Raw genomic sequence first — 9,943 nt, 5'->3', positions numbered from 1 at the left:
TGGAAAGAGCAGGTGTCCTTAATGTTTTGTACACTCAGTGTATATACACCACTATCCCCAACACACCCCACCACCCTTTCCCACTACTTTGGCCCAAGCAGATCCTACACCAGGCCGTTGGCCTGGGAGGCTGGAACCCCATCTCTCAAAACCCCATGTAGTTCTTCTGCACTAAAATATCTGACACCCCAAAACGTCTCTACTGCTGCTACTACCAATTCAATCTCCTGGGATTTCATTTCCATCCGTGTGGTACAAATAATGACCATAGTAATAAACACCAAGAAACTGTTCAGGTCACTCTGTACTGGTCTACTACTCATAGGGATCCTCTCAGACTCCCTCACCCTTTGCCCACCATCCTCTACTTTCCTCATTGCCTCAGCATATGACACATTCTGCACTGCTCTCACCCTGGAAACTTCAATCTGTCTCACTCGAACAGAACATTTCTGATCTCCAGCAACATTGCCACCCCCACAATTGAAACACTAAATTTTTTTCCAGCGAAACTACGTTGCACCAAACATCTGCGTCGCACCAATTAATGGAACGCATCATAGACAATGGGGATTCCCAACTTCCGTCGAGCCAACTTAACACTCAACCCCAACCCAGTTATCACTCCTTTCAGCGGCGCTCTGCTCCGGAGAGCAACACAGGACCGGTGGCATGACACTGCTTTCATCCCGAGTCTTGAAACGCCCCCTCTCCCTCTGAGCAGCAGACACACAAGAAATCCCCCTCAGCATAGTTTGATTGAATTGACCGAACCCAACTCCTTCCATAAACGGATCATCCAAAAGGCATGGATCCACTTTCTCCATGAATTGTACTCCCACTGGGCCAGAGTCATCCAGGGCATTTTCCTGATCATTGGGGTGACTTGGCGCCTCACTTTTGTCAGGTTCAATTTCAAGTTCACTATCCGTCGACTGCTCAGTGTTTTCAAGTGTGTAACATGCAATTTTATCTCCTGAACTTGACCCAAAGGAGAAAGTCCTCGGCTTGTATTTCGCAGTCGGTTTGGGTTTGCACCTCGCACCCTTTTTTCTGCTTTTCTTGCCATCTGCCCTCTTCCTTGCCTGGGCCTCCAACATGAATTCCATCTCCATGTGGGACTTCAGGAACCTCAGTATCTAGCCACGGGTACTGCCATGCTCCCTTCCCGATCCTACATTGTAGTACAGTGTCGCCCAAATCCAACTGGGATTTGCGGCCAGATCGAAAGCATGCAGAAAAGATATTGAACTATATATATATATATATATATATTTTTTTATATTACCATATTTGAGAACTAACAATCAAATAATGACTAGACAGTCAGGGAGAATCGAAAATGAAATAAAAAGGGCATTCATGACACATGCTCATTGATTTTGTTGTTTGAGCAGAGGAACACAGCATTAGCTATGGCAAAATGCATAGATTTGCAGGAAATTAGCTTACAAACCGCAAAATTGTCTCTCAGCTCCATGCAAAACTGTGTAGAATTGCTGGAAATTAGCTTCAAATCTGCTAAATGTTCTCTCAGCGCAATGGAAAAATGTGTAGAATTGCAGATCATTAGCAATACAACAGCAAAATGTCTCTCCACTGCAATGATACCTTTCTAGCTATGACTATGTTAGAGTTAACTCTTCCTTTTCCAATGTTCTGTGGGGAGGTCAAATAATGAAACTGTTTAACAAATCTATTCATTTAAAAAAGGATTACTTCTACTTGACAAGACATTACTTTTTTTTGTGATAGGTTGCCGGTTTGCCTTTGGCAGGGGTCCATGTGGAGGAAAAGTTTGAAAAGCCCTGGTGTAGCCTAGGCTAAATTATTGTCTTTCGTGATTTAAAAGGTACAGGCGTTACACTGACCGAGACTCACATCCTTAAATTAACCTAATTAAATGACACAATAACAGACAGAACATTCACGCACATTATTTAAAAATGAACATTTTAGTTTAACAAAGTTGTGAATTTGCATTTTTGCAGACACTGCAGTGCTTTATTAGTTTGAACTAAATTAATACATTGCATTCATGGGATTTACCTTTTTACAATGTTTTTTACTCAAACTACCAACTTCTTTAGGGGGATGTTGCCCTATGGAATTCTCCTCTACTAGAAATAGACTATCAAGGAGGCAATCTGTAGGAGGACACCGACACAGAGCAGCACCAAAATAAACACAGCATTTTTACATGGTCACTAATAGCCTAGCCCTAGGTGGTGCTGTGTCATTTCTGTTTTGATGAGCAGACATGAGATTTTAGTGTCCCAACCCCCCCTCCTTCACACTCCACCTGCTTCCCCCCAGCCATCTTGCTTGTCTGGTTTTTCTACCACATAACAAAAGCCCAATGGACTGTTTCACTATGCCCTCATGGAAGACATGAGGCTCTACCACCAGCTCCCACATTGCCATATGGTGTGATGTTGATAGATTTCCCCTGCCAGTGTAAGCAGGTAGCCTATTGTGGCTAGGGGAGAGCCTATTGGTTTACTGGAAACCAGACTGGTTCAGAATACCACTTTAGGCCTGTCCTAATGTAATTGTGTGGTGTGTTTTGGTCATTTATGTTTAGAGGTATCACATGTTTAGGAGCATCACTTCAGGAAACAGCAGAGGGAGCACCCCCCTATCCACGTCGAAGGGACAGTAGTGGAGAAGGTGGAAAGTTAAGTTCCTCTGCGTACACATCACAGGCAAACTGAAATTGTCCACCCACACAGAGCAGTGAAGGCACAACAGCGCCTCAACCTCAGGAGGCTGAAGAAATGTGCCTTTTCACCAACAACCATGACAAACGTTTACAGATGCACAATTGAGAGCATCCTGTCGGGCTGTTTCACCACCTGGTATGGCAACTGCACCGCCATCAACCGCAAGGCTCCCCAGATGGTGGTGCGGTCTGCACAACGCATCACCGGGGGAAAACTACCTGCCCTCCAAGACACCTAGAGCACCCGATGTCACTGGAAGGCCAAAGAGATCATCAAGGACAATAATCACCCGAGCCACTGCCTGTTCACCCCGCTACCATCCATAGGCGAGGTCAGTACAGGTGCATAAAAGCTGGGACTGAGTGACTGAAAAACAGCTTCTATTTTTTTACCTTTATTTAACTAGGCAAGTCAGTTAAGAACAAATTCTTATTTACAATGACGGCCTACCAAAAGGTGGGGACATGGGCTGGGATTAACAATAAACAAATAAAATATAAATACAGGACAAAACACACATCACAACAAGAGAGACAACACTACATAAAAGAGAGACCTAAGACAACATAGCAAGGCAGCAACACAACACAACAATGTGGTAGTAACACAACATGGTAGCAGCACAAAACATGGTACAAATATTGGGCACAGACAACAGCACAAAGCGCAAGAAGGTAGAGACAACAATACATCACACAAAGCAGCCACAACTCTCAGTAAGAGTGTCCATGATTGAATCTTTGAATGAAGAAATTGAGATAAAACTGTCCAGTTTGAGTGTTTGTTGCAGCTCGTTCCAGTCGCTAACTGCAGCGAGCTGAAAAAGAGTAGCGACCCAGGGATGTGTGCTTTGAAGACCTTTAACAGAATGTGACTGGCAGAACAGGTGTTGTATGTGGAGGATGAGGGCTGCAGTAGATATCTCAGATAGGGGAGAGTGAGGCCTAAGAGGGTTTTATAAATAAGCGTCGACCAGTGGGTCTTGCGACGGGTATACAGAGATGCCAAGTTTACAGAGGAGTATAGAGGGCAGCGATGTGTCCTGTAAGGAGCATTGGTGGCAAATCTGATGGCAGAATGGTAAAGAACATCTAGCCGCTCGAGAGCACCCTTACCTGCCGATCTATAAACGATGTCTCCGTAATCTAGCATGGTTATCTGAATCAGGGTTAGTTGGCAGCTGGGGTGAAAGAGGAGCGAATACAATATAGGAAACCAAGTTCAAATATAACTTTAGCCTGCAGCTTTGATATGTGATGAGAGAAGGAATGTGTACCATCTAGCCATACTCCCGAGTACTTGTATGAGGTGACTACGGCAGGTTGCCTTGTGGTTAGAGCGTTGGGCCAGTAACCGAAAGGTTGCTAGATTGAATCCCTGAGCTGACAAGGTAAAAATCTGTTGTTCTGCCTCTGAACTAGGCAGTTAACCCACTGTTCCTAGGCCGTCATTGTAATAAAGAATTTGTTCTTAACTGACTTGCCTGGTTAAATAAAAAAAAAGCTCTAAACCCTCAGAGGTAGTAATCACACCTGTGGGGAGAGGGGCATTCTTCTTACCAAAACACACAACTTTTGTTTTGGAGGTGTTCAGAACAAGGTTATGAGTAGAGAAAGCTTGCTGGATGCTAAGAAAGCTTTGTTGTAGAGTATTTAACAAAATCCAGGGAGGGGCCAGCTGAGTATTAGACTATCATCTGCATATAAATGGATGCGAGAGCTTCTTACTGCCTGAGCTACGTTGTTGATGTAAATTGAGAAGAGCATAGGGCCTAGGATTGAGCCGTGGGGTACTCCCTTGGTGACAGGCAGTGGCCGACACAGATTTTCTGACTTTATACACTGCACTCAGAGAGATAGTTAGCAAACTAGGCCAAAGACTCCTCAGAGACACCAATACTCCTTAGCCGGCCCACAAGAATGGAATGGTCTACCGTATCAAAAGCTTTGGCCAAGTCAATAAAAATAGCAGCACATCATTGCTTAGAATCAAGGGCAACATCATTGAGGACCTTTAAGGTTGCAGTGACATATCCATAACCCTAGCGGAAACCAGATTGCATACCTGAGAGAATATTATAGACATCAAGAAAGCCAGTCAGTTGATTATTGACAAGTTTTTCCAACACTTTTGATAAACAGGGCAAACTAGAAATAGGTATATATATATATATATATATATATCAGTTAGGATCAGCTTGATCTCCCCTTTAAATAACGGATGAACCATAGCTGCCTTACAAACAATGGAAACCTCCACAGAAAGGAGAGACAGGTTAAAAAGGGTCAGAGATGATAGGGGAAGCAACCTTAATGAAGAAAGGGTCTAAACCATCTGACCCAAATGTTTTTTGGGGGTCAAGTTGAACCTTTTCACACGTACCAACAAAAGCCTGTAATCATTCTACAGTGGTCCCTACCGGTGTGATTAGAACGCTTATTTAGAACGTCCAGTTTCAATTGGCGCAGTAATCAGCATTTGGAGCTGGCCACACTTTTTTCACAGAAACATTTTTCACAAACACAGTGATGTCCAGAATGTGACCAGTTTATTTTTTGGATGCAATGTTCAGACATTCACAGAAGTTGCTACAGCAAAACACAATCATCCAAACTGCAAAATGTAGGCTACATTTGTCCTAGCGCTAACTGAGGAAAGATTTACATAACACAAGCAGTCATATTTTTATAACTCTCAACTGACAGAAACTACAATACGAATTAGCTAATAGCAATTACTATTTATAATTAGTCAAATCACTGGTGATTTGACCATTGATCGAAATAATTGAGCAAAACACTTTCTAGAAATCAAAAGTAATCTGATGGGTAGTTTGTGCACTCCAGCATGTTTGTTTTTTCACATCAACCAAGATAATAAGAGGAGACAAGATGAGTTTGGTCTGTTTATAGTATGCATGTTGAACGGGGGAGGGGGGGGGGGGGGGGGGGTGTCATCTACGAAAATTAACTTCCGGAAGTTTACCCGAAAGATGAGTGAACCATTCCTTCACCTCATTATAACATCTTTGGTCTGACAGAATGCATTGTATAATGTCAAACATGGCAGCACACATAGCTGGCAAATAGCTTAGCATTAGCTCATTATAATCAGTACAACCCTCAAAAAAGTATTTTACACACATCGTAGGTGTCCATTACAATCTATGCAATATCAGAATGCATTAGTTGTCACCAGTACTTGAAAACATGCATATAACTGTAAATGCATTATGCTCCATACATACATACATACTGTATGCGCCTGCAGTAGAAACGACAACACGATATACAGGAAATAAGGGACTTACTTTGATAGCAATGTCCAAAGTTATTAATTATAAGGAAAACAATACAGAAGGCAATGCAGGCGACAGCCAGAAAATGTTCCAATTCATGCAAGACTTTGCAAATATCTGCATACTTGATCTGCACAAACATTAGTGAAGTTTGTGGACTCTCCTCGAAGAGAGATGTTTGTCCAGCTCAGTAAAGCCTCAAATATAAATAATCTGCAGCGTTGAAATAGAAGACTTCTATATAGATTAATGAGGCGGAACACACCTCAATTCAAACTGTTGTTAGAAAATGCAACTTGTTAGAAAATCATTTGAAATTGACAAGTTGAAACATAGCTTATAGATAATTAGCAGGCAGTGCGTGTTTACTGTCCTGTTGGAACAGTGAGTGCATTCTGATGTAATACAACTCACGCTGGGGGCGACCATTAGAAATATTTGGAACTCATGTGAGGATAACAGCAAGGAGAATAGCCTTAACTGGGTGTTTGGAGACATACCTTGTGGGATTGGTAATACTCTGAGAAGGATTTAGGGAGTCCCGTTGCTTCAGAACTTGGTCAGGTGGTTTAAGCATGTCCCAGTTTAGGTCACCTAGCAGGACAAATTCAGACTTGGTGTAAGGTGCCAGGAGAGAGCTTAGGGCAGGTAGGTACAGGCCAGTGCTGATGGAGGACTATTGCACCCAGCAACAGTCAACAGAACTATTTGAAAGTTTAATGCTTAAAACCAACAAATCAAATTGTTTGGGGACAGACGTGGTGGAGACAACCGAGCACTGAAGGTGATCCTTGGTAAAGATTGCCACTCCCCCACCTTTGGAAGATCTGGTTATAACCTTTTGATCAGCAAGACAGAAAGGCTAACATCAGTATTCAAAACACAAAATAATCAAAAAGTACAAAATAATAGTTCTGATATCAATAATGCCACAGATGTTGAGATACTGCAGTGGCTTAGGTTGATTACAAACTTTCTTCATAGGACATCGGTGCAGCTGAGAGCATAATACCCATCCTTCCTTCCTTAACCACATCTCAGTAATGACCAACACATCTGGATTGGAGCTGTGAACCCACACTTTCAATTGATCCATTTTAGGGAATAACCTTCTAGTGTTAACGTGCAGAAAACCCAGGCTTTTACGAGAGCAGAAATCAGTGATGCAGATATGAGAACACAAGTCAGTATTGGGGCTAGCAACAGTAGATGGGCTAGGGTGTACATGCACATTTCCAGATATCATCAACAGTAATACAATCAAGGCCCGACATAGCACAGGGAGAGCTCTGCAGTGCTGATTTATGACATCTGAATGTGCATCAGATGGCAACAAGATTATATTGTACAGGAATTTCATTAGGTATCATGAATACAAAACTGTCGAGAGGTGGTTAAATAGGATGGGAGGCCAAAAGTCTGTAACCAATAGAGAGTCAGAGTCCCAAGTGTGGGAACAAACATAGTCTATCGCATGTTTGGGTAAATAAAGTTTGTAGTTAACAAAGCATGCAGGAGTCATGAGGCAAATAGCAAAAAGCACAAGAAATATATAACGACTTGGGGCTAGCCATTGTAAATTCAGTCACTTGCCCCAACAGTGCTTGTGTACTGGAGGCGAGTGAAAGCTTGGGAGAGAGTCGGGAGTGTGGTGGGGTACAGGCCAGGGCAGACGGTGAACAGATCACCATGTGGAATCCAAGCTGCAGTGCAGCAGGCAACTGGAGTAGGTGTCACACCCACTTGGGAGAAGCTTTTATATCTGGAGGGAGATTTCTTGTAGAAAATGCCAGTGAATGGTCTTTGAACAGCAGGAGGGGGCTTCATAAGGGTGCTTCAAAGACTCCTGCCACTTGTTTGGCCCAAAGGCCTCGACATCTTTTACTTCATACCTCAGTGCTAATTGAAGTTGTATCTGGTCTGTCCTTGCAAGCCCTGCAGCCTTAACTCAGTCTTCAGTCCCAATAAAGTAAAATATTTAATTGTAATGTACTTTTTTTTCCCTTTTTCGTATTGGCTTTCAAAATAGCATCAGACCAAACACTACTCACTCAGTTCCAGGTTGGATGGTGTCCTCAGGTCTCTGCTGTTTGTTTGCTAGAGCACCCTCCGTATGGCTTGGAAAAGGAAAATTTAGTAGCAGTAATCGTTCCGGTTAATTTTGGTCATAATTAGGTTGTAGGTCTGGAGTTTTGATCTGGAACAGGCAGAATGGTCAGGCAGGCGGGCTCAGAGTCTGAACAGGCAAGGGTCAAAACCAGGAGGGCAAGAAAAAGAGAAACTGGGAAAAGCAGGCGCTGATAACAAAAATGCTGGTTGACTTGACAAAAAAGACAAACTGTCAATGAACAAACAGAGAACACAGGTATAAATACACAGGGAATAATGGGGAAGATGGGCGACACCTGGAGGGGGGTGGAGACAATCACAAGGACAGGTGAAACAGATCAGGGTGTGACCATAGGCGGAAATCCAAGGGGGGACAGGGGGGACACGACCACCCCATCCTGGGGCAAATATGATTTGTCCCCCCCAATATATCACTGTAAACATAACTATGTAATTTCAATAATATTAATACGCAATGAAAGCACTTGTGCTGATTATAGACACTTAATAGCACGTTTTTAAGTTTCAAAAGATTGCGACCCCCCGCCTTTTGTCTCACAATGGTTTGATCCACTGCCTCCAGCAGCGGCACATGATGCAGGTACTGTGCATGTGTGGGAATCTTACATAGTGTGTCAGACACAACGGTTACCAGTCTTAATTTTTGCTGCATTAAATTACAGGTCACTCTCTGTGTTAGCTAGCAGTTAGCTGATGTTCGCTTGCTAGCCAGCTACAGTAACATCAACCAGTGTTTGACTCAAATTCAAATAGCTGCAATGAGAGAAGATAGCAATGCAATGTAGTGTAGTGTTCCTTATTTGGCAAGGTAACAGAGGGTTCGTGTCTACCGTCTGAAAGGCATTCAATGCACATACAGTGGGGAGAACAAGTATTTGATAACCTGCAAAATCAGCAGTGTTTCCTACTTACAAAGCATGTAGGGGTCTGTCATTTCTATCATGGGTACACTTCAACTGTGAGAGACGGAATCTAAAACAACAGAAAATCACATTGTATGATTTTTAAGTAATTAATTTGCATTTTATTGCATGACATAAGTATTTGATACATCAGAAAAGCAGAGCTTAATATTTGGTACAGAAACCTTTGTTTGCAATTACAGAGATCATACGTTTCCTGTAGTTCTTGACCAGATTTGCACACACTGCAGCAGGGATTTTGGCCCACTCCTCCATACAGACCTTCACCAGATCCTTCAGGTTTCGGGGCTGTCGCTGGGCAATATGGACTTTCAGCCCCCTCCAAAGATTTTCTATTGGGTTCAGGTCTGGAGACTGGCTAGGCCACTCCAGGACCTTGAGATGCTTCTTACGGAGCCACTCCTTAGTTGCCCTGGCTGTGTGTTTCGGGTCGTTGTCATGCTGGAAGACCCAGCCACGACCCATCTTCAATGCTCTTACTGAGGGAAGGAGGTTGTTGGCCAAGATCTCGCGATACATGGCTCCATCCATCCTCCCCTCATTACAGTTTAGTCATCCTGTCCCCTTTGCAGAAAAGCATCCCCAAAGAATGATGTTTCCACCTCCATGCTTCACGGTTGGGATGGTGTTCTTGGGGTTGTACTCATCCTTCTTCTTCCTCCAAACACAGCGAGTGGAGTTTAGACCAAAAAGCTCTATTTTTGTCTCATCAGACCACATGACCTTCTCCCATTCCTCCTCTGGATCATCCAGATGGTCATTGGCAAACTTCAGACGGGTCTGGACATGCGCTGGCTTGAGCCGGGGGACATTGCAAACGCTGCAGGATTTTAATCCATGACGGCGTAGTGTGTACCTAATGGTTTGCT

The 9,943-nt window shown here is 43.3% G+C and overlaps 1 protein-coding gene across 2 annotated transcripts in view; it reads right to left on the bottom strand.

Moving 5' to 3' along the window:
• The window catches only part of LOC110526223 (apoptosis regulator BAX), a 20,763-nt gene extending 12,415 nt beyond the window's left edge, over nucleotides 1–8,348 (bottom strand). The window contains exons 1-2 of one of the 2 annotated variants that reach the window (XM_036980583.1): nucleotides 8,073–8,348; nucleotides 6,522–6,615 (exon numbers count right to left, since the gene is read on the bottom strand). The gene's annotated coding sequence lies outside the window, so the exon portion shown is untranslated. The remainder of the gene's footprint in view (nucleotides 1–6,521; nucleotides 6,616–8,072) is intronic. The other variant, XM_036980581.1, reaches the window with a different exon arrangement.
• Nucleotides 8,349–9,943: the final 1,595 nt, after the last annotated feature.

Source organism: Oncorhynchus mykiss, chromosome 6 (genome assembly GCF_013265735.2).
Source record: "Oncorhynchus mykiss isolate Arlee chromosome 6, USDA_OmykA_1.1, whole genome shotgun sequence".
Taxonomy (NCBI): domain Eukaryota; kingdom Metazoa; phylum Chordata; class Actinopteri; order Salmoniformes; family Salmonidae; genus Oncorhynchus; species Oncorhynchus mykiss.
This window is presented reverse-complemented; position numbering and strand designations above follow the sequence as displayed.